Here is a 20,238-nt window from a genome sequence, read left to right as displayed (position 1 = left end):
TATGCAGCAGATGAAAAAGCTGGTTAATGCATATATAGTTTGGCTTAGAGTAGCCACAAACAAGATAAATGTACACACGTTATACTGCACATGGAGTGATTCATGTTTTCAGGTCATCTTTTCAGAGAAAAGCTTTAAAAACCAAAAAGTCTAGTCTATTTCAATGACGTGAACACATACAATACTAATATGTATAAACAGACAGAGCTTCCACCAAGTACTCAATCCATTTAAATGATTCCCAGCCATGTTAAAATCAATCAGTGGTTAATTTTAGAGCTAAAGCTCAGATAAATGCTCTAATATAATACAGAGCCAAATATCTGTTTTGCTTCTATACCCATTTGTCAAAGAATTTTCTACCCGCTTCAAGTAGTGGTCCAGTACTTTATTACATAAGCCATTATAGGCCATGCTTGTCATATTAAGAAAGTTACCAACCTCCAGTACATATCTGTATTTTCTCTATTGAAAAAAATCTGCTTACTATTAGAATCTGACATATTACAAACACAATAAAAACTGCTGGTTTTGCAACTTCTCAGTTACTTTCTTTACATAGTTTTCTTTTGCAAAGAGCTGTTATCTATGTTAAGAGAAAAACTGCCAAATCTCCACATTTGTCTTCAATATTTTTTAAAGTGATTGATCAGTTTGTTCAGGCTATGGTCCTGATAAAAACCAACAACAAAATTCTATCACCTGCTCTTCAAAACAGCAGGCAACGGTCTTTTTGCTACTTTCCAGAAAAAATTTTATCTGATCAACGAAAGAGGGTCAAAGAAATTACATGTGTTCAAAACAATGAGAAAAAACAAAGTAATTACAATTTACAGTCATTTAAAATTAGAAATCTGATGAGCTACATTAGAGGCAATGACAGCAATTCTGGTAGTACTCTACGAGTCACTTGATTGAACAGAATGTAGACCTCTTTCTGGACTTTTTGTTCATATATTCATTTTCATATGTTAACTAACTAGAACAACCTATCAATTTTGTATTTTCAGCTGTCAAAATAACAAATGCTGGTTATATCGATCTGGTTGTTAAGCAGAGGTTTGCAGTGCTACTATTGCTGCAGATGCAGGATTAAATAATTTATCACAATGCCAAAAAAATAATGCTAAACTCGCTAGTAAAAGTGAACCATGACTTTTCACTACTTTCATCAGTAGTGCAAATGTCTCCTCCCCAGCTTTAGCTGACATTTGCATGCAAGAGAATAACAATACTAAGAGAAATAAATGTGTGAATAGTTGCCTTCTGCGAATACAAGTTGTAAACATGAAGGTCCTATTCCCTTCATGCTAATTGCTTCACCTTGCTTTGTAATTTTTGCGACATTATATTTTGCACATTAGCTGTCAAGAAGATTCTCCTCTCCCTCCCAGATTTTCATCTTCACAGAAAAAAAAAATAGTGGTAATGCATCCATCATGTTGCGCATTTTCAAAGGGAATACGGCTCTTTAGAATAGTTTAAAAATGAAGGCATGAAAAGTTCCAGATGAAATACGAATTTGATCCCATCCATAAAAAATAACTGATCTTGGAACACAACAGCTTCATACTGTAAATCAAGTCTAAAACCCAGGAAGACCTGTTCATGTCCTTTTTCATACATATCTGATAAATCCGAGCAGTATTGAGTTACTCCACTAATACTGAAAGCAGAGATCTCCTGCATATGATGAAAGGAGAAAACCCTACAACATTTAAGTTATTTATAGAAACAAGACAGAATGCTGATATCATCGAAATGGAGTCTTCCCTTTGACAATCATTTTTATAGAGAAAGGCAACAAGAATTTACAAACAAACACCTACTTATTCACAGAAATGACATCTAAACTAAGCAGATCTAAACTAAGCATAATCTTAACTTGATTATCACTCACAATGTTAAAGTAAAGAAAGTTAAGAAATAGGAGTGGTCATTTATCCTGCTGCAACTAAAGGCATCTCTATTACAGTTACACATATAACAGGACAATTTTTAGATGCTATTCTTAAAACTTTGGCTTAACAGTTGTTCGAATCAGGGAGAATGTAACTTAGCAATTCTACTAAAAAGATTTTAAAACTGTGTTGGGCAACTTTTTTCACCTCCTTTCGTTGATAGGGACTGCTACAAAAGTCTCTATCTAGTACCAAAAAGAGTTTTAAATTGTTGCAATACCAGCCAGCACCACCAAACTAGTCCTCCAAATGTAAACATGAGAATTTGGGCAACATCAAACGGAGCACCCAAGAACTGGAAGACAGCAGGGCGACTCACTTCCCTCACTATACAATGAAAAGTCCCCAAGGGACTTTGGGGGAGCGTGGATTATGGCAGCCATTCTACCATGGGGAACAGAGCATCTGAAATTAACATGGTGGTTTGATTGCTATATAGCAACCCAATTCACATATCTCACACTGCCAGCAAATTAGGAGGGTCTAGATCAGGGGTCAGCGACCTCTGGTACGAGGCTAACCAAGGTAAGCACCCTGGAGGGCCGCACCAGTTTGTTTATATGCCACGTCAGCAGGTTCGGCGGACCGCGGCTCTCACTGGCCGCGGTTCGCCATCTCAGGCCAATGGGAGAGGCGGGAAGCCACGGCCAGCACATCCCTCGGGCCACGGCGCTTCCCGTCACCCCCACTGGCCTGGGACGGTGAACCGCGGCCATTGGGAGCCGTGGTCTGCCCAACCTGCCAACACAGCAGATAAACAAACTGGCACAGCCCGCCAGGGGGCTTACCCTGGTGAGCTACGTGCCAGAAGTTGCCAACCTCTGGTCTAGACAATACTTAGTCCTACCATGAGTACAGGGGATTGAACTAGATGACCTTTCAAGGTCCCTTCCAGTCCTATGATTCTATGATTCTCCCCTTGCCTGTTCCAAAGGGGTCAAACCCCATCCACAAAAATTAGAAGGCAAAGTCTTCATAGTGAATCTCAAGTTTCCTAGCTGTGTAGGGTTTTTCCCACCTGAACAACGCATAATATGCAGGAATCAGGTTTAGTCACAGAATCAAAGTTTGTGCTTTTGTTCAGGATATGGATGACTCAACAATACACAAGAGTGCACAAATATTATTGCCATTCTTCATTTGTATCTGTAGTAGAAATGACAGCACCTTAAGTGTGGGGGCTGTTATCTGGCTTGCCAGGGTAAAGAGATTACCTCTTTAAGAGGTAGAGAAGCATGGACAGGTGTCATAGCTTTCCTACTCAGATCTGAACCTTAGAGGTCAGAAAATAAGATGCTAGCATGAAACCTTCAAGCTTAATTACCAGCTTAGATCTGACAGCACTGCCACCAGCCAGATTGCAGTCTCTGGCGCACTCTGGTCTCCCCAAAACCTTCCCTGGGGGACCCCAAGACTCAGATGCCCTGAGTCTACAACAAAGGGAAATAACCCCCTCCCCTTGTCTCCTCTTTATTTCCTCCCAGGCTTCCCCTCCCTGGATGGCCCTGGACGATCACCCTATTTCAATTCCTTGAAATGCAAAACAGAGAGATCCAGTTTCTTTCACCCTCAGTCAGAGTCCCTGCAAAGGTAAGCTTTGCAACTCTGACACAAAGATTTCTCCCTCCCAGTCTTTCCCTGAGAGAGACCGTAACCCTGGCACAGAGATTCCTATCCCCCTGAGCCTCAACTAGCAAAGAAAATCCAACAAGTTTTAAAAAGAAAGCTTTATATAAAAAGAAAGAAAAAGACATAAAACTGGTCTCTATCAAGGTTGACAATATACAGGGTCAATTGCTTAAAAGAAAAATGAATAAACAGCCTTACCCAAAAAGATATACAATTTAAAACATTCCAGCAAACTACACACATGTAAATACAAAAACAATATAAAACCTATTGTCTTCTACCTTTGTACTTACACTTGGAAACAGAAGATTAGAAAGCTTGGAGAGAGACAGTTCACTCTCAGAGCCGAGAGCAACAGAGAGAAAAAGACACACCTAGAAGTTCCCTCCCTTGAGATTTGAAAAATCTTGTTTCCTGATTGGTCCTGTGGTCAGGTGTTTGGTTACCCCTTTGCAGGTGAAATAGACATTAACCCTTAGCTATCTGTTTATAACAACAGGGCTGCCTCACAGAGCGGGTCAGCATGGGGACACTGACTCATCCCTCCAGGTGGCCTGACCAGAAGGAGGGGAAAGTATATAAATGTAATCCAGGCAGGAAAAACCTTCTCTCATCCAGACCAAGCAGAGCAGCACCCACTCTCATCCTTGTAAACAGAAATACCAGATTTGATCATGATCTGCTGTGGGCATTACATTAGCCACTCCTTTCTCAGGGAGCTGGGAAGTAATTTTTCCTTCACTGCTAGACTGGCCAAGGCAGAATGGGGTGTTTTTGCCTTCATCACTGTGATTTTAGGGCAAGCACAGAACGAGAGTTAGGCTATGATGTTACAACTCATTATATAAGTGTGCGGCAGATGTCCAGCACAGGTGCTTCACAGAAAAGGGATACAGTGTTCAGATAAATGGATTGATAAAGATTTAAAGGAGATGTTTGTTAAAGGGTCAGAAATGGGGGGGGGAGGGATCCCATGACTGGTACAGCAGGTAGTCAAGCCCCTCCTCCCCCCCCCCTTTTATAGCTCACCTTAACCCTCATTCAAGGGGGGAAATGGTAAGGTGCCAGCACTGGGTTGCTGGGGACAAGGAGGGAAAAGGGGACCAGGATCTGACAGAAACCCCAGGTAATACTGAAATTACCATGGATTTACCTGCACTGTACACTAATCTGCCCAGTACTCCCAGACAGTTTTAAGTTGTGGCCTAATTAAACTGCATCCAGTGTCTCCTGTGGTCCTTCTGGCATAGCCACACAAGGGGGATGGATCACAAATGTTTGGAAATTCCACCTAAATTGTTTATATAAATTATTTTCTTTAAAAAAAAAAAAAACTATACTAATTTTTCAACCTTTAAATAAAACCAGAATTAAATATATTTACTCCAGTAGTTAGAGCTGAGGTTGAATTCTGGTTTCTAACAGCTATTGCGCTTCTCTTGAAATAACATTCCTATGCAAAAAATTTCACATGTAGTTACAACGTACAGAAACAGGTGTCTTCGGAATTGTTTCTGCTCACCTGTGGGACATCACTCTTCCACAATGTGGATTGCAGATGATGAGAAATTCTATGAAGTATACGTCATATAACAAGAATCTTTCTTCTTTTAATTAAGAGCAAGTGCCTTACCCCTACATGGAAAGGATACAGAATCTGATTCCTTTTCAATTCATGCTACCCCCTCTTTCTGCCCAAGTAATAAGGCTAGCCTACTTAGAAACAGATCACTTGGATCACCAATGGCCACTCTGCAACTTTTTCCCCCCTTCTAGAAACACCAGACCATTATTTTTTTCTTCTCTACAAGAATGTAAGTACGTACTAACAATGCTCCTTAGATCATCCACTTGATCTTCTTTTCTAAAGAAAAGAAACACTTCATTTTTTTCCTCCACTTGTCCAAAAAATAAAGAATAAAAACTATTGGAGAATTTATTTTACTTTTCCTAATGACAAAAGATCAAGGTCCAGCAGGCCAGCCACCACTAGACGTTTAGTGAACATAAGTATGTACACACTCTATAGAAAGTATAATATTTACTTTTATATTGTGAAACATTTTTGTTGTGCTTAATAAGTCTTAAATAATAAAACTAGCAGAGTCTGTGCACATAAGTCAGCACTGCTAACAAAATAGGTATGGTACTCTTGAAATACACACATGGGTTTTGGTTCTAAAGAGAATGTGCAAAAATATGTATTTTAGAGAACTGAAATGCACTATATGTTGCAGTTCACTATGATTTCCCTATTAGCCAAAATGCTTTTCTTAAGTTTTATAGTCAATCTGCTTGGTACGTTGAAATTTACAGTCAACTCTTTCGTTGCTAACCACCTCCAGCATACTCTATACTGCCAATCTAAATGGCTGTTTTACCAAAATCAGAGCCAGCGCTAGACATAAGCAGACTAAGCAATTGCTTAGGGCCCCAAGCAGCTCAAGTGGGCTCCTCTATTAATGATTAATATATTTTTTGGGGGTGAGGGGAAGTCCCCCAACAATATTCCTGCTTAGGGCCCCCAATGGAGTAACGTCTGACCAAAATTATCAGGTAAGATGAGTCAGATGTGTTTTCTCCTGTGCTCCGGGAACATAACGTATTATCTAAACAAACCAGTAGTAAAATGGTTAATGCTTCCAAATTCTGACACGACACAGCAAGCAGTCAAAACATCTTCACAAAACTTAGTTAGGATCCAAGGGGTCTATTTCTATAATTGCTGTCAATATCCTAATTTTTTTCCCTCTTCCACCATTTAATCCTGAAGGCACACACTTAGAATTTTTTTTTAATGTCTAAATAAAATTATCTTCCAAGTTTCATTTTGATACACTGACCATTCTTTCGAGTGGTGCAAATAAAATTCAGTGGTTTAGAATAAATTCAGGTGCAGCCTACATGTTTTTAGACCTGTGTACAAAGAACTGTTAATTAACAACACTTTCTTTCTAGAAAAGGTATGTCAGTGACCAACATTTTTTCTTGAACTAAACATTAAGAGTATGTCTTACAAAACACATGATAATTAACTGTTTGCAATCTAAAAAGGTATTCCTTTTATAAATTGCTATGGTGATGAATGCAAAAGACAATGGAAATCTACATATGTGGATTTTTCATTGACCAGAAGAAAAATTATACCAAACTTGCATCAGATGAAAGCCATTAAATACCAGAATACAACCATTTTATATCCTAAGGTAGATGAACAATGTACTCCTCACCATAAGCAACATTGTTCTAAAAGATCTAAATTATATCAGGTTAAATGAGTAAAAACTTACGGTTTCATCCTACACATTATAAAACCTCAGTTACTTTTAAGAACTTTCAACTACAATATTAGAAGCTTTAAACAATATCTAGTATAATGAAGGGCATTTCCTTGGAATCAGAGGTCAGCGAGGAGTGACTGGCTGAGGGCCACTAGTTTTCCTGGAAGTGCCATATGTTAATATCATTAATGCTCTAATACAGTCTAAATTTAAATGGCAGATATACTCTATACCCATTCCTCTTCTATTTCAGTACAAAATTTAATGTGTGATATTGGCACTCATAGCTTGTCTACAGGACCTGTGAGACTACGAATATTAAATATTTTCAGCACAGTACATGCTCCTGTATTTAAGGCAAATGGTCAGAGTCCATCTGTGGTCTTACGCCCAGGATGTAGATGCTCTTAGAACTTACTGTACCATAGAAAGATGAAGAGGCTGAAACAGAAATAGAAGCACTGTTTTTTAACTCTGTCTGGATGTTGTGCTTCAATCTGTGTGTGTGTTCAGATCATTTCTAGAGATTCAGTTCCCTATACATTATTAGTCAGATCTCCTGACTCTCTCCACTTGCATAAGAATGACAAACTTTTAACACAGGGGTAGGCAACCTATGGCACACGTGGCGAAGGCGGCACATGAGCTGATTTTCAGTGGCACTTACAGTGCCCAGCTCCTGGCCACTGTGAGTGCAAACATTTTAAAAACCTTATTTACTTTACATACAACAATAGTTTAGTTATATATTACAGACTTATAGAAAGAGACCTTCTAAAAACGTTAAAATGTATTACTGGCACGCAAAACCTTGAATTAGAGTGAATAAATGAAGACTCAGCACACCACTTTTAAAAGGTTGCCGACCCCTGTTTTAACACATAATAGTAATATTAAAGCATAAACCATGACAGACAAGAAAAGTATTTCCATCTATACATTTTTACCCCTCTCTCCCACTGTAACAAACTTTTTTTTCTTTGGCATTAACCTGTGCCAGTGGTTCCCAAACTGGGGTTCGCGAAATGTTACAGGTGGTTCTCGGGAAAAAATTCCCTAATGGCAGACAGAGCTGTCCCTAGGGATCCCAGGCAGCATGGAGCCAGCAGTCCGGAGCCCCTAGAGGTCCAAGAGCTAAGCAGATTAAAGCAAGCATATCGTATCAACACCTGAAGATAACTAAACTACAAGATCTTAAAGAAATGGAAAGGGAGGTGAATATTTTTGCTGTTTTTTATAATTAAATAGGCAGCTAGTATGTTTTTAAAATTATTATGAAGAACAAGTTTAAGCTTTTTTGTAAGTGTGCTGTTTGCCTGGACTGTTCAAAACCTGAAATGCCTGAATACTCGTTGGTGAGAGAATCTTAGGTATAAAGTGAGATCTTGAAGGTGTTGCCATTTTATAATGTAATAAAAATACTGTATGATAAATAATTAATAATAAATAGTGTGTAATAAGCGTGTCATAAAAACAAATTTTATATTTCCAAGATCACTGCTTTATATAATTATACTCAGGTACAGGAGAAAATTCTTGAAATATTCATTTTAATGGTGGTTCGCGAGACTTGATGTGCTAGTGAATAGGGATCACAGGTTTGTTAAAGTTTGGGAACCAGTGGCCTATACTGAACACAGTGTTGTAAACTCTACATTGAGCGCACTCCAATATTGTCTTTTAAATCAAGCCCCAATTCCTGGAGTCAAGTGATTTAAAAATACAAAAAGAAAAAAACAAATAGTTACAATAACATAGCCTCGATGGTTGTGGGAAAAAAACCTGAAAGTGCGGCTCATTTACATTCTAAAGACTCAAAAAACAGCACACACACACAAAAAAAATCTAAAAGCTTTTAAAAAAATATCCTGTTTATAAGCGAGTCCTATGATTTTTTGGCCTGACAGATTTTTGAAGATTTGGGGCTGTGATGATGACTATGATGATGTCTCTAAGAAAAATAATCATATGTCTGCAGGAAAAAGGCACTAAACAGATAAACACAAAACATTTCAAACAACACAATGGGAAAATTTACTAAATATGAAATCATGTATTATGGAAAACAAATAAATGTAGGTTGAAGGGTAGGGAGAAGTTCTGTCCACCTCAAAAGCAACAGTATTCTCAAACAATTACTTTGTGGGAAAAAATGGCTATGTTCCTTTCCTCCCCCATATCTTGCTGCTGCTGAATCATCTGTACAAATCTAAATGTTCCAGTAACAGTTACTTCTTTCAATAATACAATTAGAAAAAAGATGGAAAATCCCCACACAGTTTACCAGACATTTCAAAACCATAATCAAAGTATTTAACAAGATTAATTCCTATGGCTGCCAAAAGAAATTATCCAAAAGTTTTTGTTTGTATATAAAAAAGACAGTGTCTTAGTAAAACTAGCAAAAAAGAACTGGCACTAGTATCCTTCAATCTACAGTACACTGTTGAAGTAAACATTTACGCTTAAACAAAAACACGAGGACCAGAATTAAAAACTCATTCATACTTAAGCAGCCTCTTTAGTCCCTTTTCTCAAATGGGTGTTCGCAAAACAATCTTTCCTTACAATATTACCTTCTTCCATTTGTTATTTTATAGTAGTAATTCATAATTGCTGACTATGTACATCTGCCAGTGCAAATAAGACATTAAGTTGGGATTTTTCTACAGAACTTAAGGGAGTTAAGATACGCAGGCAACTCCCCAGAATCCCACCCTAATTTCAAGTAAGGGTTATAGCTTTATTCTCCCCACATGATTTATGAAAGTTACCAGGTCTATAAAACATCTCACGCACTCTCCGGGTGTAATTAAGTATATGGTGATATTCCACTCTCCTTCTCACCCTCCATTCTGTCATCTGCCTCTCTCTTCCCCATTCTCTGTCCACCACCTCTTTACTCTGTATTCTTGTACTTGTTTACAGCTGATTTCACCTCCTTTCAAAACATGCCTGGACAGAGACTGCCACTGCATTTCTTGGAGTTTAAAAAGCTTTAAGTTTTAACTTTAACAGAATATACAACTTTAAAATTTGCTGTAAATGAAGTGTTACAAGAAATCCCTCCCCTTAAGTCCAAAAAAAGTTTCATGCCAACTGGTAAATTTAAAGATTAGAATTAGCTGGAGGGTTTCAATTGTACTGCTTTGTCTTAATTGGGGCATTTCTCTTACCATTCGGTAGTGATCAAAACTAGTTTCCAGAGTCTCACTGGAGCCATACATCATATTACCTCAAGTTTTTTCCCTCCCATAGATGTTACAGACCGCGTGTCCCACCACACTTTCATTTCTACCTTTAATCCACTCTTTTCTCAAAGCTTCCCTTCTTTTTACCTCCATATTAGACAGTGACACTCAACTTTTAGACAGCCAATGCCACTTCATCAAATGGAATTGCAAAAGGCCAGAAAAGTAGTAAACATTTAGGATACAAAACTGCATGCAGCACATTGAATGCATAGTTAAAACAATCAATATACACTGGAAACAGTATTGTCTAAAACTAAACAACTAAAGGGTGCTTAATTCAGTGTAATCAATTTCAAGAAACCTCGTTCCTTTTGTCCTAATTTCAATTACCATAATTATCCTGCACGACAGGAACTTTTTTTAAAAAAGCTGAGAAACAATTTTTTCCTTACTTTAATTGACTGTTAATGCAAACTGATTGAACTGATCAGCCTTAGTATATGTGAATTTATATCTTCCCTCTGTAAGACCAAGGGGACTACTTCATTGCTGGCAGGTTGCAACGTGATGCTATACTTAAACCACAGAAATGAGACACATGCTCAGATATGAGGAAGGATAACTAAACCTGGGTGTGGGTATAACAACTGTATCGGGGTGGCCAAACTGTAGCTCATGAGCAACATGCGACTCTTTTACAGTTAAAGTGCGGCTCATGGAGCTCTCCATACTCCCCTCTCCATTCTCTACCTACCAGATGGGGGTGGGGGAAGGGCACTTGGCGCTTCTGCCCTTACGGCGGGGGGGGGGGGGTAGGGGCTTATGCCCAACAGGGAGACGGGGTTAGGGGTTTCAGCCCCAACCCCTACTACAGGGCAGAAGCCCCGAGCCCTGGTGGACACACCTGGCTCTCGGACTTCTAAAGATTATTGTGCGCGGCTCCGAGGGTCAGCAAGTTTGAAATGCCAACAGAAGTCTACAATGAATGGATTAAAAATTGTGAACAGTGATGGAGGAGAGTCGTTGGAACAAAATATAAAAAAAATCAGATGAATGTGATGCAGAAAGTAAGTTGGTTAATTTTTTACCACTTTAAAAAAACAGTAAGAGAATTCTGCCTTCCTGCTGGTCATCGTGGGTAGATTGCACATTGAACCTCACCACAAAGATATCATGAAGCAATCACATTCCAACTCATATCATGGCTAGTGACCAATTAGAATGCAGGGGGTCTTATTGCTATCAGATCAAATTATAATATAGCTATCTTTGGCACTTCTGCAAGCAACTGAAATGAGATAAAGTTTGAGCTGAAATCTGATGAACCGTTATATTTTAAAACTTCTTTGTAAAGTTTTCCTGTATTCTCCCTCCCCCAAAATCCTTCAGAAAACATCAGTAGTGTTACAGACCGCAAAGGTGAGTCTGAATGATTGGAATAGACTCAGAACTGAATTCAGTCTGAACCTCTGACTCCTACTATTGCTCTCATACCCCCTCCTCCACTTACTCCCCTGTTGCCATGGAAACTCGGTCTCTAATATTATTCTTCCTTTTTGTACCAGAATGCCTTCAGCAGCAGGCAAGTGCATGACACTGTTAGTTTGTTTCAGGTTGGAAAACAAGATCATAGCAGACAGAAATGGAGCCAGTTCTAAATGCTTCTGACTAAGCTATAATAAGCATTATTATACTGTTGGGGAAAAATAATACTCCCTGCTGCTTCCTGAATTATGGTCCATCATATTTTGCTGCTTATTATTTTCTGGTACACTTTCTTTCTCTGTCTCCTCTTTTAGTCCACAGAACATTCTTAGCCTTAACTATACCAGATTGTGGCAGTGTTTGCCCTCATTCCTCTTTATTCAAAAGTTTGTTCCCACTTTTCCAGCCCAAGTGTTCTCTCTAGGTTTCTCCTGTTTTGATGGACACTACAATGCTGTGCTGGAGTGGTAATGGTGCATGATAGCATAGTAGCGCTTTCTCCAGTGAACCCCAGTAGAACAGAGAAGAATTTGCATGAAGCAAGGATCCTGCTGCTGCTGCCAAGTGGTGGTGTGTGGCATGAAAGTGGCAATACTGACTTTCTTTGGTGCGTCTCAAGTGAGAAGATATGGCTAGAGAGAAAGTTGCGAGAGAAAAAAAAAAAACAGAATCTAAATTGGATATACGAATATTTGAACATGAGAGTAGAGAACATTTTTAGTTTTAGATAATAAATTGGTGGATGTTCATTTTCTAGAAAACATGGATTTAAAAGTAAACTTACAAAAAACCTTGCATTTGCTTTTATAGTTGTTTATAATGGGGTGTTGAAGTTCTCTCAATTGTTTTCATTTGACAAAGGTATCATTAGCAAGAAAGCAATTTCAAACAAGTGATGTACCTACAACCTAGAACACTGGTTAAAATGAAACCTTCATGCCAAGTCTTTTACAGCTTGTTTAGATGCACTTTGAATCTGATGCACTTACTGTATTTTCTTTAAAAGTTTTTTGCTGGGCAACTTGGTGGCTGGAGGGTGTATTGTCACAGAAGAGATGAGTTACTCTTTTCTTTGTGGGCTACGAGTGGATAGATTCATTGTATTGACAGAGGTCAGAGCCTGGGAAGGAAATCCTTTGAATTTCAGCCCAGAAGAATTTCACCACTTGAATTTTGGCTCACATAACCTAAAGGGTAACTATAAAAGAAGAGGAAAATGGAGAGTCCTCATACCAGTGATGGCGATGGCAACTTCAAAGTAATAATAATAAAAAAAGGACCACCAGGGGAGGGAGGAGACGGGAAAAATGGCAGACAACTGCTCCAGCCCTGCAGCTGTAGCAGGGTCTGACAGCTCCTCCAGCCCTGACACTCACAGATGCGCGGGGCTCACAGCTGGTGCCCCCGCTACCCGTTTGCAACCCCAGGGATGACAGCCAGAGCCTGAGACAAAATGTGAAATAGCAGGAGCCATGAAGCCAACAAGAATGTCAACTTCACTGCTGGTAGGCTCCCTGCTGTGAAACTGAGCCCCAGTCTGGACTCAGAGCTGGAGCTGTCAGCCTCAGGGATGGGTGGCTGCTCCCACTGTGTGTAATATAGCTGCAGCAAAAATGTCTGGTTATCAAAAAAATCGATAGGCATAACATAATACTTGAGTGTTTATGTTGTTCCTACAAATATTTCTTAAACAAATAGGTCTCCTTTGGTTTTTCCAAATTATTGTAATTAATAAAGATCTATTATCACTTTTCTGCAATTTCCCATGTGTTGTCTGCAACTCAGCAATTATTTCATAATTGTCCCACAATTCAAATGCGGCCCTACCTATATTTCAAATGCATCAGTCAGTCAGCTGTGACAGATCGTAAAGCTCATTTGGTATAGTTTTGTCCCGACTGAACAATTGTAGTTTATCACAGCGAGTGTTTAAAGAAGGCAACAAAGATCTGAATCTCTCAGAAAAAGGCAGATGTTTTAGGGAGGCAGTATAAGGCATGTAGAATTTTTTTTTAAAATGTTTACTTTTCCTTCTGGGCCGATGCAGACTTTAATTTTTGTCTTCTCACATTCACACAAACTGATTGCACACACATGCATAATCTAGTTGTGAAGTATGGTCGTATTCTTGTTTGCTTTAATTGTTTTCCTCTGCTGCTTCAGGCAGTGTCTAGTCACATATAAAATATCATTTAGAGTAAATATTTGAGCATGTGACTAGGATTCACTTTCACAGAGTATTTAAAAATACAAATAAAAAAATATATTGCTCAACTGCCCACGAAAAGCCAAAAAAAATTGGGGAATGAACCAAGAAAGCTAATTATTTTTAAATTAGAATTAATGACTGCAGAATTTTTATTTTTTTGCAATATTCATCCAACTCTAGCTGTTACTTGATTATTCCCAGGCATCAATTACAAAGTGCACAAAGTAGTTAAGACACTGGCAAGTTTTGTGTTTGTTGAACTACAAACTGTTCCCTTTAAAGGAAAAAAATTGGAACCACTGTACTTATACAAGAGAGCAGGCATACAAAACATCTTTAGAAGAGAATTATCATACCCCATGAAATGATATTTTTAAAACATCTATTTGTTACCCACGTAATGAGGTTCAAATGAGTATTGAGTCATCTCATATTATAGTGAATGAATTCTGAACTGGATAACTCTTGTCCTCTCCAAGAAGCATCTTCCTGTTGATTTTCAACTTTCCACTTCCATCTACATGGTGTATGTCTACACTACAGGATTATTCTGCTTTTACAGAAACCGGTATTTGGAAACAGATTATATAAAGTCGAGTGCACACGGCCACACTAGGCACATTAATTTGGCGGTGTGCGTCCATGTACCGAGGCTAGCGTCGATTTCCAGAGCGTTGCACTGTGGGTAGCTATCCCATAGCTATCCCATAGTCCCTGCAGTCTCCCCGTACCGGTCTTATGCGCGGGTTTGCGTGATTTCGCAGAGGGAACAGTTGATCAACTGTGGGTATGCTTATGCGCCATAGTCGGATATCCTATAGTCCACTGCAGTCTGTCTTTGGCACGCCCATTATCTGAAATGTCTAGGATTTCGAGTTTATGGCCTAGATAGCATGATGGGGGCCAAAAAGAGTGTCGGCCGGATGGATTCTGGGGAAAATGTTGTCAAACTCAATTCTTCCTCCGTGAAAGCAAACGAACAAGCACAATCATTTTGTGCCACTTTGTTTCAGCCTGGATTGCCCTGGCGGATAAGCGCCATAGGCATGGCAACCAATAGGAGCCGACATTTAGCCTTTTTTCACTCTCACTAGTATGTGGTACTGGAATGCTGGCTGACAGACACGGTACTGCAGTGGCTAACAGCAGCAAGCATTCTCATGTTGCCGTTTGCAAGGTAGCAAAGGATGGTTACCGGTCCCTATTGCACCAATCTGCTGCTTTGGAAATTGTGCGATGAACAGTTTACCCAGCTCTATTGTACCGTCCTGCTGTGTCATGGTGCTCCTGCTGAGGCCCTCACTAGAAGGTCGGCCACGGGTGAAAATAGACAAAAAATGGAAGACTCCCCAGGTCATCTTTTACGTTTGTCTAAAAAGTAGAGCAGTTCCTGCCTAGAACATGGGGGCAAGCCACTAAAGAAACAGAGAGGACAGCAGCTCTGAGTCAGAGCCACCAGACATCCCACAGGAAATTATGAGCTGCAAGGCCATTCAGGGGATACCCCTGCAACTACCCCACTCATTGCTTCCCCATCCACAACCCCTCCGGCACATGGCATTATCCCCCATTTGTGTATGAAGTAAATAAAGAATGCCATGATATAAGAAACGCTGACTTTTTATGAGATAAAATGAGGACAATCAGCCTCCAGCTGCTATGACACAGTCCAGGCAGGACTGAATCACATTAGACATAAAGAGTGTGGAGAGCAGCACAGTCTCCGGCTGCTATGATATTCCAGGCAGACTGAATCTCCAAGAGATCAAAGCTTAAAGTAGAGGAATGACCAGAATCATTCTCATTTTTGCTCAGGCAAGCACCCCCGGCCGACCTCAAAGGCCAGCCAGGAGAAGCACCGACAGGATGATCGAGGCGACGTATAGTCCTATTCGACCTCTGCCATACAGGGAGAGTAGAGGAGGGGTCCTGCTGTTAGCGCTGCAGCATCCCGTCTAAAATCAGCCAGAAATCCAGTAGAACACACGGTGGACCACTGAAAAAAAGGGCAGAGAACGATTTTTTCCTTTCTTTCACAAGAGGGAGAAGGGGGGAAGATTGAACGACATATACCCTGAACCACTCCGTGACAATGGTTTTGACCCTTCAAGCCATTGGGAGAGCTCAGCCAAGAATGCAAATGGTTTTCAGAGACTGCAGGAATTGTGAGATAGCTCCTCAGTCCCCCCTCCCTCCCTCCATGAGCGTCCATTTGATTCTTTGGCTCTCCGTTACGCTTCTCACACAGCACTGTGCTGAGTCCCTGCTGTGGCCTCTGTCTATCATAGCCTTGGAGATTTTTTCAAATGCTTTGGCATTTCGTCTTTTGGAACGGAACTCTGATAGAACAGATTTGTCTCCCCATACAGCAATCAGATCTAGTATCTCCCGTATGGTCCATGCTGGACCTCTTTTTGGATTCTGGGACTGCATGGTCACCCATGCTGATCAGCACTCCACACTGGGCAAACAGAAAATGAAATTCAAAAGTTCGCAGGGCTTTTCCTGTCTACCTCACCAGGCCATCCGAGTTCAGATTGCTGTCTGGAGCAGTCACAATGGTGCACTGTAGGATAGCGCCTGGAGGCCAACACCGTCGAATTGCGGCCATGCTAACCGATTTCAGCGCTACTCCCCTTGTCGGGGACGATTACAGATACCAGTATTAAGAGCCCTTTATAGCGATATAAAGGGCTTCGTTGTGTGGACGGGTGCAGGGTTAATTTAGTTTAATGCTGCTAAATTCGATATAAACGCATAGTGTAAACCAGGCCTCAGAAGTCAGCAAGAATGCATATACTAATGACAAGAGAAGTGCTAGCTTCTTCTATTCTAGTTCTCTCCCTGCTAATCTGCTCTGGTAGGTTTTTTCTTTCTTCTCTACATAAATCACAGTAACTCTAGAGTTTTAAGGGGGACAGAAGAGATGTTGACCTAGTGAGCCACCAGAAGGTTGCTTCCAAAACTGTTAAATTGTACTTAATATGTCATCTTAACACTGACCAAGTGAGACGTTAACTACATATACACAACACTTGTTAAAGCTCTAGAATTAAATGAGAAAACATTTGTAACAATTAATGTTTCAACTGGGTAGGATGGCTCAGTGAAAAGATTTCCAGAAGAAAATAAATTAGCAGGAGTGTACGTTTTCTATTCTCCAATATAGCTCTCCAATAATCTTAACTAATGGGGAAGTATGAAACAATGAAGATAAAAGGGAGGGAAAGACAAGGCCAGATAGAGAATTATTTCTGAATCTTACAGAATACCCAGACAAAGCATCTCTATGGATGCTTGCTGATCTTGTTTATAACATATGGTGAATACGGGAGTAGAAGAACAGATTACTATTTACATATATCTTCCACTCCAAAAGTTGCCCTCACAGTCCAGGAACTGCAGCTTTGGGAAATGGTCTTTGATCCCCTGGGGAACTAGGTTCCCAAAGGATTTATGTACATCTTTAATAAAACATCTTACACACCTTACTTAGAAAAGCCTTACATGATTTCTTCCTTGTACATTGTGCGTGGAATGACCTGAATAGAGGCAATTATTTTATTTTATTATTATTTGTATTTTAGTGGCACCTACAAGTCCCAGTCTTGGAACAGGACTGGGGCTTGTACACAGGCACTGTACAAACATAGCAACAAAATGGTCCCTGTCACAAAGTACTCACAATGTCAGTCAGTTATCTGATGTTCTGTTCATTGCATTCACTTTTCATGCATCTTAATTGGTGCCATTCATTGCCTGACCAACATGATTGCCTTCTATGATGAGATAACTGGCTCTGTGGAAATGAGGAAAGCAGTGGATGTGATATATCTTGACTTTAGCAAAGCTTTTGATATGGTCTCCCACAGTATCTTGCCAGCAAGTTCAAAAAGTATGGATTGGATGAATGGATAATAAGGTGGATAGAAAGCTGGCTAGATCGTCGGGCTCAACAGGTAGTGATCAATGGCTCAATGTCTAGTTTGCAGCTGGTATCAAGCTGAGTTCCCCATGAGTCGTTTTTGTTCAACATCTTCATTAATTATCTGGATGATTGGATGGATTGCACCCTCAGGAAGTTCATGGACGACAATAAGCTGGGAGGAGAGGTAGACACCCTGGAGGGTAGTGATAGCATCCAGAGTGACCCAGACGAATTGGAAGATTGGGTCAAAAGAAATCTGATCATGTTCAACAAGGACACGTGCAGAGCCCTGCACTTAGGACGGAAGAATCCCATGCACTGTTACAGGTTGAGGATCGACTGGCTATGCGGCAGTTCTGCAGAAAAGGGCCTGGGAATTACAGTGGACAAGAAGCTGGATATGAGTCAACAGTGTACCCTTGTTGCCAAGAAGGCTAACAGAATATTGGGCTGCATCAGTAGGAGCATCGCCAGCAGATCGAGGGAAGTTTATTTCCCTCTATTCAGCACTGGTGAGGCCATATTTGGAGTATCATGTCCAGTTTTGGGCCCCCCACTATAGAAAGAATGTAGACAAATTGGAGAGAATCCAGTGGAGGGCAACAAAAATGATTAGGGAGCTGGTGCAAGTGACTTACAAGGATAGGTTGAGGGAATTGGGCTTATTTAGTCTGCAGAAAAGAAGAGTGAGCGGGGATTTGATAGCAGCCTTCAACTACCCAAAGAGGGTGGAGCTCGGCTGTTCTCAGTGGTGGCAGATGACAGAACAAGAAGCAATGGCTCAAGTTGCAGTGGGGGAGGTCTAGGCTGGATATGAGAAAAAACTATTTCATTAGGAAGGTGGTGAAACACTGAAACAGGTTACCTAGGGAGGCAGTGGAATCTCTATCCTTAGAGGTTTTTAAGACCCAGCTTGACAAAGCCCTGGCTGGGATGATTTAGTTGGGGTTGATTCTGCTCTGAGCAGGGAGTTAGACTAGATGACCTCCTGAGGTCTCTTCCAGCCCTAATCTTCTATGATTCTATGTTCATTTCCATTATCTGAGTCAGATGCCACCAGCAGAAGGTTGATTTTCTTTTTTGGTGCTTCACGTTCTGTAGTTTCCACATCGGAGTGTTGCTCTTTTAAGATTTCTGAAAGCATGTTCCACACCTCATCCCTCTCAGATTTTGGAAGGCACTTCAGATTCTTAAACCTGGGGTCGAGAGCTGTAACTATCTTTAGAAATCTTACATTGGTACCTTTTTTGTGTTGTGACATCTGCAGTGAAAGTGTTTTTAAAATAAAATGAATATCCGAGACTGCTATAACATGAAATATATGGCAGAATATGGGTAAAACAGAGCACGGGACATTGAACTCCTTGGGGGAGAATTGTGTCACAAATTTAATTAACTTTTTTTTTTTTTTAAACGAGCGTCATCAGCTTGGAAGCACGTCCTTTGGAATGGTGGGCAAAGCATGAAGGGGTATATGAACATTTAGCAGCATATCTGGCACATAAATACCTTGCAATGCCAGCTACAAAAGTACTGTACAAATGCCTGTTCTCACTTTGTAGTGACATGGTAAATAAGAAGAGGGCAGCATTATCTCCTGTAAATGAAAACAAACTTGTTTGTCATAGCGGTTGGCTGAACAAGGAGGAGGACTCAGTGGACTTGTAGGCTCTGAGGTTTTGCACTGTTTTGTTTTTGAGTGCAGTTATGTAACAAAAAAGTCTACATTTGTAAATTGCACTTTCACAACAAAGAGATTGCACTACAGCACTTGCATGAGATGAACTGAAAAATACTATTTCTTTCATCATTTTTACAGTGGAAATATTTTTAATAAAAAATAAATACACACTTTGATTTCAATTACAACACAGAATACAATATATATAAAAATGTAGAAAAACATCCAAAATATTTAATAAATTTCAATTGGTATGCTATTGTTTAACAGTGCAATTATAACTGCAATTAATCATGATTAATTTTTTTTAGTTAATCGCGTGAGTTAACTGTGATTAATTGACAGCCCAATCTAAAAGCTTAAATTTGTCATATAATAGGAAAAATTTACAAAACATTAAAGAGTTGCAGAGTTACATGAAAATATACATCTTCACTGAAACTCAAAGCTGGGCACAGTAAATGTATCTTAAAGTCAGTCTCAGCTTCCAGTACATTTGCACTATAGCAATGAACTATTTTAGTATGAACACAACTGAAGCTTGATCTTGAAAGATACTGCGCACCCATTTATTCTCAGCAAAAAGTACCTCAAGACAACTTGCTTCCAAAATTAGTGCTCCAAATCTGGTTGTATTAAGAATAAACAAACATTCTTACATTAACTGAACATAAAAATCAGAATACATGTTAATTTTTTTCCTCCTCTTTTGAGAATGGGACACAGGTCCTCATTTCCCTATCAAGATCATCTATCTACGTCATCTATCTTCCTGTTCAACAACCCTCACTTCCGGTCCCACAGAAAACAACAAGTAGCATTTATTTTTAGGAGATATCCACTGGGTAATTTTACATAATCAAAGAATGT

The 20,238-nt window shown here is 39.8% G+C and overlaps 1 protein-coding gene across 6 annotated transcripts in view; it reads right to left on the bottom strand.

Moving 5' to 3' along the window:
- The window catches only part of RAPGEF2 (Rap guanine nucleotide exchange factor 2), a 324,533-nt gene that overhangs the window by 257,571 nt on the left and 46,724 nt on the right, over window positions 1-20,238 (bottom strand). The window lies entirely within an intron of this gene.

The sequence above is a fragment of the Chelonoidis abingdonii genome, chromosome 5 (genome assembly GCF_003597395.2).
Source record: "Chelonoidis abingdonii isolate Lonesome George chromosome 5, CheloAbing_2.0, whole genome shotgun sequence".
Taxonomy (NCBI): domain Eukaryota; kingdom Metazoa; phylum Chordata; order Testudines; family Testudinidae; genus Chelonoidis; species Chelonoidis abingdonii.
Note: the sequence above shows the minus strand (reverse complement) of the source record. Positions and strands in the feature narration are given on the sequence as shown.